This window comes from Mytilus galloprovincialis, chromosome 12 (assembly GCF_965363235.1).
Source record: "Mytilus galloprovincialis chromosome 12, xbMytGall1.hap1.1, whole genome shotgun sequence".
In the NCBI taxonomy this organism is placed as follows: domain Eukaryota; kingdom Metazoa; phylum Mollusca; class Bivalvia; order Mytilida; family Mytilidae; genus Mytilus; species Mytilus galloprovincialis.
The window spans coordinates 72,952,036-72,958,712 of NC_134849.1; the positions used below are offsets into that span (position 1 = coordinate 72,952,036).

The 6,677-nt window shown below is 32.6% G+C and overlaps 1 long non-coding RNA gene across 1 annotated transcript; it reads left to right on the forward strand.

The window, feature by feature from the left end:
- Positions 1 to 232: 232 nt before the first annotated feature.
- LOC143054771 (uncharacterized) lies at positions 233 to 6,287 on the forward strand. The gene is made up of 3 exons (XR_012971821.1): positions 233 to 363; positions 4,608 to 4,879; positions 6,040 to 6,287. It is a non-coding gene; the product is annotated as an uncharacterized LOC143054771 (long non-coding RNA).
- The last annotated feature ends 390 nt before the right edge of the window (positions 6,288 to 6,677 follow it).

Here is a 6,677-nt window from a genome sequence, read left to right on the forward strand (position 1 = left end):
TACCTCTTAACAAAGCATTTAGTAACCACTAATTCACAATATTTTTAAATGTCTCAACTTTTTAAAATTGTTTCAGTAAATAATGTGAATTGACAAAAAACTAACGCACACATCCTGGTAAAACGGTATTGTGTTTGATTAAGTTCTTTCATGTCCTTGTTTTAACGAGAAACTCGTGTTGTTATCAACCACATGAAATATAAGAAGGACTGTTTTATGTTAATGTAAAATGTGGCCGTTTTCTTTTGAATAATAAGTTCATGTAAACCTTGTTGACCCATGACTAAAAAGCACTTATATAAAAGCAAAGCTGATAAGATTTTATTCGAAACAGTGTGAGTTCGAGTTTGTTGATTCTCCACAGTAAGTATATGCTAGCGTTGTTAAGTCAGTTCTTTTACTTCTTTATTAAACTTAATTACTTTATAGAATTTTACTTATTAGTTTATATATCATCCTCGATATTATAGATTCTCTCATATCAACACGAGGCGTAACAGAAAGACATAGGGTAAATATTCATACATAGCAATTATTTTAATTGTAAGAGTATGTAGCTCCTTTAGTCTGAAATTCCAACTTAATATTTCTCAATTTGTAAAAGTGCAACTCGATCATTAAAAGTCCAAAAATTGTAACTCCTCAACCCTGCAACTCTGTAATTCTAAATTTCGATGTTGCTTACGCATACATTCTTCATGATATATTTGTGGTCAATACATGCTCGAACTTAACATGATTATTTATACCGTATTCTCTGTAATTTGAAAAGTGTTTTGTAATAAATAAACAATTGATTGACATAAATCGTACAACTGGTTAGTATATAAACAACGATTTCATTTAACTTACCTTTTTGTAAAAAGTGAAATATTAATGTCGAAAAAGTAGATTTTATCATATTAACAATTGATATATTTAATGAGAGTTACCTTAACTTCCTCATATTACCTTGATTGAGGTTTTTGTGTCCTTTTTATTTATCTCTCGAATTTCCAACATATACCAACATAACAATTTAAAAGTAAGTCACTTAAAGCATGTATAATCTGGTTGGTAAAATTTCAGAAATATCACATACTGTTGTAGAAAACCAAAAGTATAACTGTCATGATTTTTGAACAGATTTAGTGACCTTTAAGGGCCATCAGTGTGTAATACATTCATGGAAAACTATCTTTAACTATCGATGTTTGAATCTAAAGATAATTGACACCAATTGATATTGACTTTTCTTGGAACTAACATGCACTGTATATTTATTGTTTTTTTGCTGTCAGACTAACGGGCTGTTAAAAAATCGGATACAACTAAAAATTCGATCAGGGATGAATGATAATAAAAATGATAAGAAGAATGCACTAAACTACAATTGCATCTCCAGCAAGCAATTCGTTTTGAACGATTTAAGCTGTTCTGTGTATGCCCATTTCTATGGTCGAATATTTTCAATGCATTGTAATTTCCAACAGTCAGTTTCTATCGTCAAATGATTCGAGATGATAATACTTGATAGGGTAATGCATGGGCACACTTGTTGTTTTGTCGACATCTATGACGTTGCATATACTAGAAATCAATATGCATATATGTTTTTGTTTTAATCAAAATCTATGACCCCAGAGTCAATCAACCATTAGTTACATTTAATGATAAGATAAGTATAGATTATCAATTGTTTTGCTTATTGATAATAAAAAAAAATCAGACTGATGTGAGTAGGCTATGCAGTACTTTGGGCGAATCTGTTGCCTAATTTAAACACAATTCGCCATGTGTGTCGATCAAATTATTTTTATAATTGCCGTGTTAGCAAAGTCTTATGGTTCATTTATAGTATTTTCTTTGTATCAAATAAAGCCTTCTAAAACAATCTATAATACTAAAATTACGAGGTCCAATTTGTCAGCCGTCATCGGGTAAAAACGACAAATCAAAGAATTCAACTCTATGTATAACTAATATAGGACAATGGTGTAGATTAAAAATTACACCACTCCAGACCCTTTTGTTTTCAGCATAATTAATATTGCCAATAATTAACAAGTTCCGGGTCGAATCCGATACCGATACAAATAGTATATTCAGCTATTACCTTATCTGTACGTTCCGCATTTGATAGGCGCACCAACAAACGGTGTATTTAGGATTTTGCTATATACACGGGTCATATTCAAAGGACTGACACTACTAAATTCAATCATTGTCAAATTGTTCCCTATTGTAGTTTTATTCAGCAATCAGCAACACTTTCTAAGATAACTAATATAGGACAATGCTGTTGATTAAAAATACTCCATTCCTGGATAGCCAGGACCTTTTGTTTTCCAAATAATTAATATTTCCAATAACTGATAAGTTCCAGGTCGACGGGTTCAAACAGAAAGATTTGAAAGCAGAGAAAATTATGTATCTTATAATCGACATGACTCAAGTTATGCAGATCACAATACCAATTACTAAAATAAGGCTTAGGCGTAGTTATATACTTTAATTCAGTCACGGGCCCGCGATATCACGGATGTGTACTTGTAACTATAAATATGCTAGATATACTGAATTGAACTGTGATCAGATAATTTAAACTGTAATGTCCCTTGGGACTATGTCTTTTTTACAACTGGTTCACTATGCCTGTGTCTTCATTGACGTTTTATATTTTAATGAACATGACCTACTTATAACTAGTAAATTATAAAGAATGGTATTTGGTGACCACAAATAACTCATATCTGTCATTTTTTCCTAGTTATAATTGACATAAAACTATAGTTTTCAACAACATTGAGCATTTTAGGTCTGTACTTCTCAGCATATTTTTAGTTTGTTGTTATGGTGAATGGTTGAGCTATAACAAATAGTAAAACCCCGCCACCTTCAGCATGTGCATGTAATCTCAACGCCTATAATCAAAAAGTGAAATCACAAAAATACTGAACTCCGAGGAAAATTCAATCGGGAAGTCCCTAATCACATAGCCAAATCAAAGGAAAAAACACATCAAACGAATGAATAACAACTGTCATATTCCTGACTTGGTACAGGCATTTTCAAATGTAGAAAACGGTGGATTGAACCTGGTTTTATAGCGCTAAACCTCTCACTTGTATGACAGTCGCATCAAATTTAATAATATTGAAAATGAGCGGTTGTCCTTGATTGTTGTCTGCAATATTTCTTTTTAATATGTAAGTTTTATCATAAATAAAGACCGTTGTTTTGTCTCTTGCCAATTGTTTGACATTTGTTTAGGCCTGCGAATGTTAAAGTTTCTAAACATGAATGGGCTTGACCCCTCGTTAAAGTCCGTATGACAACATATAGTTAGTTTCTGATTGATAGTCGTTTTGCCGACGATCATACGTCATGTACGTCATCGCCCTATTTTTATAAAGATTTTGAAATATGAATAAAACTCGAAGTTGGATTCATGTGCCTCTGTGAGCTGTATTGTCAAAATGTAATAAGATAAAGAGGATTTGGATTGGACTTCGACAACAGGAATGTATCAGAGCGTGACGGGGTCCGTAAAATTACCGACAGAATGACGTGCACGCTAAAGTTTTGGACAATTGGTTCAATAGCTTCTCAGTAAACAGTAATGTGCTATCAAAAAAAGAAAGAAAACAACAATGGAACAATGAAAAAGAGTCGCAAAACTAACAAAATACCAGGAAATTAAAAGACAAACAATGGTACACCAAACACTACATATAAAACTAAAGACTGAACGAAGAACCCTACCAAAAAATAATGTTAGTCCCCAATTTGGAATTTTCTAACTTTTTTGACTGATGTAAAAAAAAACAAAATTGAGAATGGAAACGAGAAATGTGTCAAAGAGCATATGTGGGTAGACCCTGTTACACATATGGTGTATCTGCTGTGTTGCTCATGGCAAGTACAAATCGATTTAAAGTCTCTTTTGGTGATGACACAGTCGAGGAAAAGATACCGGGTTTGTGTCTCCAACATTTTGGATAATATCCTATGAAACGTGCATTTATGTTACGTGTATAACATGTGTGTATAACATAGAAATATTATATTTGAAAAAATAAAAACAATTGCGATCAGTCAAAACTTAAAGACATGTCGCTGCTTACATTAACACCAATCAAAAGTAGAACGAACTGTCGTTGTTTCCATTCACATTAATCAGTTAAATCTCTGTTCACTTTCCCAAGTTAGAACGACATGTTACTGTTAAGTCAAAATAAAAAAAAAAAAAAAAACATTTCGCTGTTTTCATTTACATCAGTCAAATCTCTGTTACAATTCCCTTTAGACAACATTAGACTGAAATTTCGCTATTTATATTCACATTAGTCAAACCAAAACGACATTTCGCATTATTCACACTAGTAAAATAGCTGTTTACATTACCGTTTGTCAAAGCTAGAACGACATGTCTCTGTTTACACTCACATTAATCAAAACTAAAACGACATGTTGAAGTTTCCTTACTTATTAGTAAAACTACTCTGTACATTCCCACCAGTCAAACCTTGAACGACATATTACTGTTTACATTCTCATCAGTCAATATACAGAAATGTTTATATGCATAGTACGATCTTTTCTTTTTGAAGTCCTTTGTTTTGTAGATGTCATTACTTCTACGGTTGACGCTTCTATTTGTTATTTGTTCTGTTATCATGGAAAACGCAAACGGGGCATGTTGTCGTCGTACACGCAGGGGACGTTGCGGCGACTGCACTAAACCAACACCTTGCTGTGGATATAAAAGATGTAACATATTTTGTTGTGGATGCAGATGTCGTAAGGGGGGATGCGGCGGCAGACGAAAACGTCAATTGTCACATGATACCACCGATAGGTCTACTTATATGGCGTTTATTGGCCTAGATATCAACAAGTGAGTACAATCAACAGACACTTATCGATAGTTGAAAAAATGATTCACAGTTACATCAAAAGTTATCACCCTTCATACATAACATTTATCTGCCTTTTTCTTATATGGATGACGTTTCTTTTTCACATAATGAAAGTATTGCTTTAAATTAATAATGGTTAAGTCACTTAGTGATGTAGGAAGAGATCATTTGAAACTCAAGTAGACGCTTGGCAAAGAAGAAGAGCATCATTCAAAACACGAGTAGACACTTTGATATGCATTAGAGCATAATTTAAAATTCATTTAACCACTTTATAATGAAGGCGTTCATCATTCAAATTAAGAAAAGACACTTAGCGATGAAGTAGAGCATCCTTTCAAACTTTTAAATTAAACATGTGGTAATGCAGTAGGGCATCATTCGAAACTCAATGAAAAACTTGGCGGTATTGTAAGGCATCATTCAAACCTCTATAAGACAATACGTGGTGTAGAAAGTCAGCATTCAACTTTATTTGACACTGGACGATCGTTGTTGTTGAGTATCATTCAAAACTGGATAAGAAACATGTAGTAGTGCATAATTCAAAATATGCAAAGACTTTAAGCGAAATGGTAAGACATGATACAAAACGCAATTAGACACTGTGCTATGACATTTAAAACTCATTAATACACTTGCTGATGCAGGAGGTCATCATTAGCGATATAGTTGGACAACAGTCAAACCTCGATTAGACACTTGATGTTGTAAAAAGACATCATTTAGAAGTCGATTAGAACCTTATTTGTGATATAGTAAGTCAAAAATACAAGTCCTTGTATCACCATATATTAAATGAAATAGGTCAGAATCTAAATATTTTTATCTTGTTATACAATATTACTAATCAACCGGACTTTTACTGCAAATGATCAACAGCTTCATCCTGCTACATTGTAACCCATACATAATTACCTAATTTGCATATCAAAATTATTGCATATATATACGTATAATGCAGTTGTGATAGGCGACTGAACATTTTTACACCAGTGTTTTATATATATAATATATATATATATATATGAAAAAATATATACATTACTTTTGGTGTATTCTCAACAGTTAATGAACAACAAAATGATTGAACTATTATTTTTCAAAATATCTTTTATAACTCTTATTTTTTGTAAAGAAATGGGATGATGGAACAGTTTGAGTTCAGTAAAGCCTTGGAACAGATGCAAATAACAGATAACGTGACCGTGCTTCATCATTGGTCAGTCATGGACGAAGACAAAGATGGACTTATCACTATGGAAGAATTTGACAGAGAAAAATTATAGTTTTTATAGAACATGTTTCGTTTTACAACTAAAAATGAAGATTGAACAGTCAAAAAGTATTCAACTTTGGAATTAAATAAAACAAAATATTGCATTACTTCGTGAATTTTTATTTGTCCCATAAGATTTTTTTCAGTTTCACCAAATACCGACAAGTTTGATTTTTGTTTTATTCCTGAACTCAGTTCTATCATTGATTACACAGTGCAAACGAAGTGGCAAAAAAGTCGAAGAAAAATAGACAATACTAAGACGACAGAAAATTACGCAATTAAAAAGTCCACAAAACACTAGTACTACACTCAGGAATGGGCTTCAGTTCCTGCTCCACATTTGACACCCGCCGAGATACTTGTAACGTGATAAGGCATCATGCAATGGTACTTGTTGAACATATATTGCAAAACCTGACGTCACAACCATATCATATTCACCATAAAATGGTACATGTGCATACTCTAACCCTAACACATGACATATTGTAAAA